Source organism: Zingiber officinale, chromosome 2A (genome assembly GCF_018446385.1).
Source record: "Zingiber officinale cultivar Zhangliang chromosome 2A, Zo_v1.1, whole genome shotgun sequence".
In the NCBI taxonomy this organism is placed as follows: domain Eukaryota; kingdom Viridiplantae; phylum Streptophyta; class Magnoliopsida; order Zingiberales; family Zingiberaceae; genus Zingiber; species Zingiber officinale.
The window spans coordinates 9529537-9539806 of NC_055988.1; the positions used below are offsets into that span (position 1 = coordinate 9529537).

General features: G+C 28.9%; 1 long non-coding RNA gene across 1 annotated transcript; it reads left to right on the top strand.

The window, feature by feature from the left end:
* Positions 1-373: 373 nt before the first annotated feature.
* LOC122044391 lies at positions 374-2524 on the top strand. Its single transcript, XR_006129539.1, has 3 exons — positions 374-582; positions 690-723; positions 2477-2524. It is a non-coding gene; the product is annotated as an uncharacterized LOC122044391 (long non-coding RNA).
* The last annotated feature ends 7746 nt before the right edge of the window (positions 2525-10270 follow it).

Below are 10270 nucleotides of genomic sequence, written 5' to 3' on the forward strand. Positions count from 1 at the left end.
TTAATATTTATTTTATCTTAATATATGGTTTAAATTTAATTAGTTACGTACCATTACTGTCTTAATATTATATGTGTTTCTATTATATCTAATCAATATCGTATGTGTTTTAAAAATAGGAAAAATATGAACAACTCGAGCTAGCCCAAACATGCTCACAAGCTGGTATCGATAGTCAGGGGTCTGAGGAGTCTGTTGGCAATAATTTGAGTTTATGGTTAGAAGCCAGTGGAGGACCAAAAGGGAGAAGAATATTGGGGATGGGTTCCTTGAGTAGAACCCAAAAATTAGTTGGAACATCTTCCTCCACATCAGCACTTACGACCCAAATAAATACCTTGACTGATGAGGTTAGTAATCTGAAGGAAATAATATCGCAAAGAGACCAAGAAAGGGTGCAAAGAGACCTAGAACGGGCTAATTTGGAGAAAGATATTAGAGATATGTGCCGACGACAAGAATTAATCATGCAACACCTTCAGTTGAGCTCCGCTCAAAGTCAGAATCCTCCCAATGACGACGAAGATGATGCCTACGATGATAACGATGATGGTGGTGATGGTTTTTGATGATTTTAATTATGTATGATGATTATTTGTCTCATGTTTACTTTTTTTACACATTAATCAATGGCTTGTTAACTTTTCTAATTTTTATTTTAATTAATATTGTCAATTTGTTTTTAACAGGGTTGGTGAGGCGAACTAAAGGTCGGAGAAAAAAGTAAGTATTAAGTAACATGTTAAACTTTTAATTTTATTTATTTTTTTTTCTATTTCCTTTTAATTTATTGAAATTTATTACTACTGCATTATTAGTTCAATTTCCAAATTACGATTACAATTTACCTAGCAACCAAGTAACTATGAGTACTAAAAGACTAGTATCACCAAATTAAGCTTAACTAGTTTGTGTTTTCTTCATTTGAGTTATTTTCATATGTTAGGAAATTTTAAGATTACCTTTCATTCTCTCCCTGTCACATGGACATAGAATATTTGTAGCTATTGATTGATATGGTGAAATAGGTATTATCATAACAATTTCAATAGTTAAAACTCATTATCATTGTAAGAAAATTGTTGTCTATTTACAATATTTAAGATAACAATTAAACATAAAAAAAACCAATTGAAAATAAAATATTTACTACATTCAATCCATCGCTATATTATGTTCAAAATCTCAAAATTATTTATACACATCTGAATTGTAAGATAATATAGCTATGTAAAAGAAACCAAAAAATATACCAATTAAGATTTTCAAAATTAATTGTACACATCTGAATTTAGAACTATCAAACCATAAATCAAATTTTTTTCATGATATGCATCTTTCCGTATTAAAAGACAATCTAATTGAAACAAAGTCAAGTCCTTGCATCTCTCTTGTCCCCTCAAAAAAAGACATATATATCAACTAAGATTTATAAAATCCATACACTTGAAACAAAAATCCACATGTTAACTATGCTTTTAAGATTGTTACATGTATGTTTAAACCACAGAAGCATGACTATTATTTTATGCCTCAGTGAGTTTTCAAGAATCATCCAGAACAGAAAATAAGCAAAAGCGTGTAAGGTTAAAAAAAAAATTCTAAAACTAGAAAAATACCACAAGACATTATCAAAGTTGGTACCAAAGATGTTGACATTCCTAGTGAAAATATTATTGAACTGATCCAACCCACTTTATTATCTAATGGTGCAATTACAATTTATAGAATAAAGAACGCCACCATAAAATAAATAACTTTTGCATAAATGAAAAATGGATAGAAAACTATATATTTTTTAATTATTCTTTTTATGGCATATTCAGATATATAAAAGTTCTGAATTTGATTTATGTACAGTCTCAAAACTATATAGATACATAAAAGTTCTATATTTCATCTAGAATTATATCACACCATTCTAAAATTCTTTACTAGATAACGATACATCTTCCTACCTTAATATTTTGCAAAGAGTTGTTAAAGATGTGCTAAAGCTAATCGTATGAAATTGTCAACTAGTTAACACAATAAAAGGAACAATTATTTTAAACATTCTTTAGTTTACATTAAACACCAAAACACAACCACACCAAGGACAAAACTATAAAATTCAGTAAATTAAAATGAAAAATAAAGTGAACAAAGTGAGGAAATTTGAACCCTAATATCATACTACACAATATCTCTCTCTCTCTCTATATATATATATATATATATGATGTGCCAATTATATTAGGTTGTATCATAGTTACGATACTTGTACTTAGCTTCAAGATAATTCTTATAATTTTATTTACCGTTGCTATGACATGAATGGTTAATATCATTGGTAAATAGGACATTTATTTGAATGTTTAAGGAATTTCACAGTTATGTCTTGTTTCCAATCGTTCTTGTTACATGGCCATATCGTATCATATTTACAATCTTTCTTGTTACACATGATCTGGTTTATTTGTTTGTTGTTATGTAGGCAAAGGAGATTTGATGGGGAGCAAAGCTTTTGTGGCAGACAAAGATGACTTGATGTATTATTAGTTTATTTACCTTCTTGGATGGATGATGGACTTATATAACATTGGGTTGTTGAACTTTGTATAATATTTTCTAGAAGCTTGAACAAGATAGATCTTGTAAAATTTGTTGAGATCTTTATATTTGTTGAATTATGAGTTGAGTTCAATTATTAATACTGTATGTGAAATTCGGATGTGTTGAATGTATATTATCTGTTATTTGGATTTGATGTTTATGTATCTATGGATTGAATTGCATAAATAAATTGAATCTGGAAAAAAATATATAATATAGGGACGAATTTGGCGACGAAAATGATTTGTCCTCATTCTATCGTAATTAGGGACAAATTTATTTTCGTCCCAGATTTCGTCCCAGAATTTGGGACGAATCTGTGGATTCGTCCCAGAATTTGGGACGAATCTGTGCCACAAAATTCGTCCCAGAATCTGGGACGAAAATTTATTTATTAATTGAATTAATATTTTCGTTGCCAAATTCGTCGCAAATGCTTATGAAATTTATCAACGAATTTGGCAACGAAAATTTAAATCGTTGGCAATTTTTGTTGCCAAATTCGTTACCAATTTTGCAACAAATTTATTATTCGTTGCAAAATTAGGGATAAAAATGGCAACAAACAATATTTTTTCACCGAATTTGTCCCCAAATTCGTTGCAATATTAGGGACAAACTTGGCAACGAAAAATAATTTGTTACCGAATTCGTCCCCAAATTTGTTGCAAGAATAGAGACAAATTTGGCAACACAAATTATGTGAATTCGTCCCCAAATTCGTTGTTAAGTTTGCAACAAAAATATTATTCGTTGCAAATTTGTATGCTTTTTTGCAACGAAGTTGGGGACGAAAATTTTATTCGCCCCCAAATTCGTTGCTAAATTTGCAACAAAAAATTATGTGAATTCGTCCCCAAATTCGTTGCTAAGTTTGCAACAAAAAAATTGTTCGTTGCAAATTTGTATGCTTTTTTGCAACGAGGTTGGGGAAGAAAATATTATTCGTCGCCAATTTCGTCCCCAAATTCGTTGCAAAATTTGCAACAAACCATTATAAGAATTCGTCCCCAAATTCGTTGCTAAGTTTGCAACAAAAAACTTATTCGTTGCAAATTTGTATGCTTTTTTGCAACGAATTTGGGGATGAAAATTTTATTCGTCGCCAATTTCGTCCCCAAATTCGTTGTCAAATTTGCAACAAATCATAATTCGTTCCAAAAGTTGGCATCAACTATTTTGGGACGAAAAAATTTTCGTCCCTGATTTTGTCCCAAAAAATTTTGCAACGAATTTTTTTTTAAAATTCGTCCCAAAATTTGTCTCCAAAAACCTTATTTTTTTTAGTGTTAGTGTTTAATCTTTATCCTTCAATGACCAAGGTATATGATGTATAAGATGATTGCATTAGTTACGAAGCGAATAGGGCAAAAAGAGGGTATAAACAAACAAACAAATAAAAGTAATTTCTACTTAACACAATTATTAGGAAGAAATAAAATTTGTGATTTGTAAATTACGTTGAACATTACTTTTTGAGGGTTTTTACAAAGAATTTTTTTCATTTTTACAAAATAATCTAGTATTATTTTTTATTTCAAAATATTTTAATTTATTTAATAATTTTAGTTTAAAACGCTAAATAGATCAAAAATTTATTTTAATTTTAAAATATAAAATCAAATAATATTGGTTTTTGGTAAAGAAATTTAGAAATTCAAATCTAACCTTAATCTTTTATTTGTAATATTTTAATCCTAACTGTGGATCAAAATACCAAATTTATCAAAAAAAATAATAGAAATCTAAAATTGAATAAATATATTGATTATATAAAATTATATTTCTTTAAATTGGAGCTATCTATATTTTTTACAACAAAATATTAATTATATCATTTTAACAAACAATATAATATATCAGTTGAATACCACAATTAATTTTTTTTTAAGTTAAAATGAGATTGTATTTTCATGATAGAAAGATTATACTGCGCGATAACATATTTTTTATAGATTATTTTATTAAAACATTCATATTAACTCATTTATTGTCCACTAAGATTTTATACTAAGACGGTTCTTTTCTTATAATTAAATTGAGTTTAGTATTAATGTTTTATCAAAATTAAAGGTTTAAACATTTAAAATATGATTTTATTTTTTTTCAAATATAAATTAGACTCACCTATTAAAATATGATTCTATATGAACTTAATGGAAATTAAATCATGATCATTATATTTGCCGGTAAAAAAAAAATCATAGTGACATGTCTTGTTAGTGACGGAAGCTCTGTAATCAAGTGACTATACTTATTTTAAATTCAAATATTTCACATGTCATTTAATGATGGAAGATAAAGAATAAAGTCTTAATTTTATTACTTTGTTTTTTATTTAATAATTATCTATTTTGAAGTACTTACTTTGCCTAGTGAAACTTATTGTTGATTTGAAATATGTTAGTCCATCTAATAGATTTTTAAAACCATAAAATAAATCTAAATGTCACATATTAACTTAAAGAATAGTATATATGTTAGTAACTTACGTCCACTATGGTGCATTCCACTACAAAAAAACAATAATTTAGGGACGAAAGATTGGGACGAAAAATTTTCGTCCCAAAATCGCAACAATTTTGGCAACAAAAACAAAATTTGATCCGAATTAGAAACGAAATCTGCAACAAAATAATTTTGTCACAAATTCCCAACGAACATTATTTTCGTTGCAAAATTCGTCCCAGATTCTAGGACGAATCCAGGATTCCTCCCAAATTCTGGAACGAATCTAGGATTTGTCCCAGATTCTGGGACGAATCCAGGATTTGTTCCAGAATCAAAAAATTTTTAAGAAAAAAATTAAAAAAATGGGCCAAAATCTGGGACGAATCCAAGATTCGTCCCAGATTTTGGGACGAATCCAGGATTCGTCCCAGATTTAAGAAAAATAAAAAATAAAAAGACAAATCATTTGGAAGGCCTAAATATGGACCTAACGAACTCAGAATTTTATGAAATAAGTTTCTATGGATTTTTAATTTTCTCATGATCTTAAAATTATCCTCATCCATAATTTTAACCTCATATATTTAGTATGGTAATTTTTTAACCCGAATTTGACCTAATTCATAATAAAAAATTCACCGCATTTAATATAGTATGTTAAAATTATGAATGAAGATATTTTTAAGATTACAAAAAAATTAGAAATCTATAGAAACTTGTTTCATAAAATTCCGAGAATGCTAGGTCCATATTTAGGCCTTCCAAATAAATTTTCCTTTAATTTCTATTTTTCTTAAATTTGGGACGAATCCTGGATTCATCCCAGATTTTGGGACGAATTCAGAATTCGTCCCAAATTTAAGAAAAATAAAAATTAAAAAAATCATTCGGAAGGATAAAATATGGACCTAACGATCTCAGAATTTCATGAAACAAGTTTCTATGGATTCATAATTTTCTCATGATCATAAAAATATCCTAAATCTGAATTTTAACCTAATAAATTAAGTGTGGTGATTTTTTAATATGAATATGACCTAATTCATAATAAAAAAAATTACCGCACTCAATGTAATATGTTAAAATTAAAGATGAAGATATTTTTAAGATTATAAGAAAATTAGAAACTCATAGAAACTTATTTCATGAAATTCCGAGATCGTTAGGTCCATATTTAGTGAAACATAGACAGTTTAGTATTAAAAAAATAAAAAATAAAAGGAAAATCATTCGGAAGACTAAATATGTACTTAACGATCTCAGAATTTTATGAAATAAGTTTTTATGGGTTTCTAATTTTCTCAAGATCTTAAAAATATCTTCATTCATAATTTTAACCTCATATATTTAGTGTGGTGATTTTTTAAACCGAATTTAACATAAATCGTAATAAAAAATTAACTGCACTTAATAATATGTTAAAATTACGAATGAAGATATTTTTAAGATGATGAGAAAATTAGGAACCCGAAGAAACTTGTTTCATGAAATTCCGAGATCGTTAGGTCCATGTTTAGGCCTTCCGAATGATTTTTCTTTTAATTTTTATTTTTCTTAAATTTGGGACGAATCCTGGATTCGTCCCAGATTTTGGGATGAATTTCTGGATTCGTCCTAGATTTTGGGACGAATTTCTGGATTCGTCCCAGATTTTGGGACGAATCCAGGATTCGTCCCAAATTTAAGAAAAATAAAAATTAAAAGAAAAATCATTCGGAAAGCCTAAATATGGACCTAACGATTTCGGAATTTCATGAAACAAGTTTCTATGGATTCCTAATTTTCTCATGATCATAAAAATATCCTAAATCTGAATTTTAACCTAATAAATTAAGTGTGGTGATTTTTTTAACATGAATATGACCTAATTCGTAATTAAAAATAAACCGCACTCAATACAATATGTTAAAATTATGGATGAAGATATTTTTAAAATCATGAGAAAATTAGGAACCCAAAGAAACTTGTTTCATAAAATTCCGAGATCGTTAGCTCTATATTTAGTGAAACATAGATAGTTTAGTATTAATTAAGTATGTTAGCGTTTAACGCATGTTTGAATATGTGTTTAAAACTTAAAATATTGATCCACAGATGTCAGAATTTCATGAAACAAAAGTCTATAAGTTTCTAATTTTTCATTAATCATAAATATATCCTCATCCTTAATTTTAAAAAAATATATTGAGTTTCGTGTGATTTTTACCTAAAATAGGTCAAATTCGGGTTAAAAAATCACCACGCTAAATATATGAGATTAAAATTATAGATGACGATATTTTTAAGATCATGAGAAAATTAGGAACCCGAAGAAACTTGTTTCATGAAATTCCGAGATCGTTAGGTCCATATTTAGTGAAACATAGATAGTTTAGTATTAAAAAAATAAAAAATAAAAGGAAAATCATTCGGAAGACCTAAATATGTACTTAACGATCTCAGAATTTTATGAAATAAGTTTTTCTGGGTTTCTAATTTTCTCAAGATCTTAAAAATATCTTCATTCATAATTTTAACCTCATATATTTAGTGTGGTGATTTTTTAAACCGAATTTAACATAAATTGTAATAAAAAATTAACTGCGCTTAATAATATGTTAAAATTACGGATGAAGATATTTTTAAGATGATGAGAAAATTAGGAACCCGAAGAAACTTGTTTCATGAAATTCCGAGATCGTTAGGTCCATATTTAGGCCTTCCGAATGATTTTTCTTTTAATTTTTATTTTTCTTAAATTTGGGACGAATCCTGGATTCGTCCAAAATTTTGGGACGAATTTCTGGATTCGTCCCAGATTTTGGGACGAATTTCTGGATTCGTCCCAGATTTTGGGATGAATCCAGGATTCGTCCCAGATTTTGGGACGAATCCAGGATTCGTCCCAAATTTAAGAAAAATAAAAATTAAAAGAAAAATCATTCGGAAGGCCTAAATATGGACCTAACGATCTCAGAATTTCATGAAACAAGTTTTAATAGATTTCTAACTTTCTCATGATCATAAAAATATCTTAAATCAGAATTTTAACCTAATTAATTAAGTGTGGTGATTTTTTAACATGAATATGACCTAATTCATAATTAAAAATTCACCGCACTAAAAACAATATGTTAAAATTATGGATGAAGATATTTTTAAGATCATGAGAAAATTAGGAATTCAAAGAAACTTGTTTCATAAAATTCTGAGATCGTTAGGTTCATATTTAGGCCTTCCGAATGATTTTTCTTTTAATTTTTATTTTTCTTAAATTTGGGACGAATCCTGGATTCGTCCCAAAATTTGGGACGAATTTCTGGATTCGTCCCAGATTTTGGGACGAATTTCTGGATTCGTCCCAGATTTAGGGACGAATCCAGGATTCGTTCCAAATTTAAGAAAAATAAAAATTAAAAGAAAAATCATTCGGAAGACCTAAATATGGACCTAACGATCTCGGAATTTCATGAAACAAGTTTCTATGGATTCCTAATTTTCTCATGATCATAAAAATATCCTAAATCTGAATTTTAACCTAATAAATTAAGTGTGATGATTTTTTAACATGAATATGACCTAATTCATAATAAAAAATTCACCACGCTCAATACAATATGTTAAAATTATGGATGAAGATATTTTTAAGATCATGAGAAAATTAGGAACCCAAAGAAACTTGTTTTATAAAATTTCAAGATCGTTAGGTCCATATTTAGGTCTTCCGAAGGATGTTTCTTTTAATTTTTATTTTTCTTAAATTTGGGACGAATCCTGGATTCGTCCCAAATTTTGGGACGAATTTCTAGATTCATCCCAGATTTAGGGACGAATCCAGGATTCGTCCCAAATTTAAGAAAAATAAAAATTAAAAGATAAATCATTCGGAAGGCCTAAATATGGACCTAACGATCTCGGAATTCCATGAAACAAGTTTCTATGGGTTCCTAATTTTGTACCGATCATATAAATATCCTAATCCTGAATTTTAACTTTATATTTTGAGTGTGGTGATTTTTTTAACTCGAATATGACCTAATCCAAGGTAAAAAATCACTAAAGTCATTATATTATATTAAAATTAAAAAAGAAAATATTTTTAAGATCACAAGAAAATTAGAAACCCATAGAAACTTGTTTCACGAAAATACGACATCTCTAAGTCCATATTTAATGTCTCCGAATCATTTTTCTATATTTTTATAAAAAATTTATATTTTGGGAAGAAATCTTGAATTCGTCCCAGATTTGGGGACGAATTCCTAGATTCGTCCCAAAAACTGCCCTAAATCTCCTCCCACCCATCTGCCCTTCACTCATCCCTTCACTGTAACTCTTGCGGCGGTTGATTCCTTCCCGATCGGCTGCGGCACAGGTAACCCTCTCCCTTCTCCCCTCTTCCCTCTCCCTTCTCCCACATCTCGGCTGGCCGTGCGTGGCCGCGCCTGGCCGCGGCTGGCGGCAGTTGGCCGCGAGTCGCCGCTGCTAGCACTGATGTCGCAAGATTTGGAATGGTGGAGTACTGATCTGTGAAATTTAGGGCTTCATTCTTGTTTGTTAACAAAGAAAAGCACTGCAACCCTTGATCACTTAGATGTCAATGACCAATGATCTGTGAAATAGGGTTTAGGGTTGTTTTTTGGATAAAGATTTGTAGTTCTTCTTGTATATAGATGTGCAGTTTAGGGGTGTGGAAGTAATAAAATCTCAACTACACTAGGGCAAAATTTTGATACTAGGGTTTCGAATCCTAAATGTATGGGGAGCTCCAATATACCATAGGTATAAATTTACCTTTGATTTTCTTTGTACTGATCCTCTTTATCATTACAAATACTTGTAGGATAGTTTTTAGATTGGAATTAATTAATGGAGGGACAAATTACAATAAAGTTGACATGTTTTTTTTTTCTTTGATACAAAATTTAAAGGGTGCTCATCATTATTATTACTGTTAAAAAAATTTTCTTTTAAAGAAAATAACAGAAGCGGCCCTATTCTATTTTTTTATCTCAAAAACATCCTTATCAAAATATTTTATTTTTCATTTAAAAAAATGTCAATTCTGATCCATAATTGCTCTAATATAGAGAGTAATTTTGTTTTTTCCAAATTTTGTTCCATTAAAATATTATTATTTCAATTTAATTACAATTGCTTCAACTCTATTAAAATTGTTAGATTAATACTATAATAATTGATAATGTTGTTTGTGCAGGTCTCAATTTGGCGTGATATCAGTGTA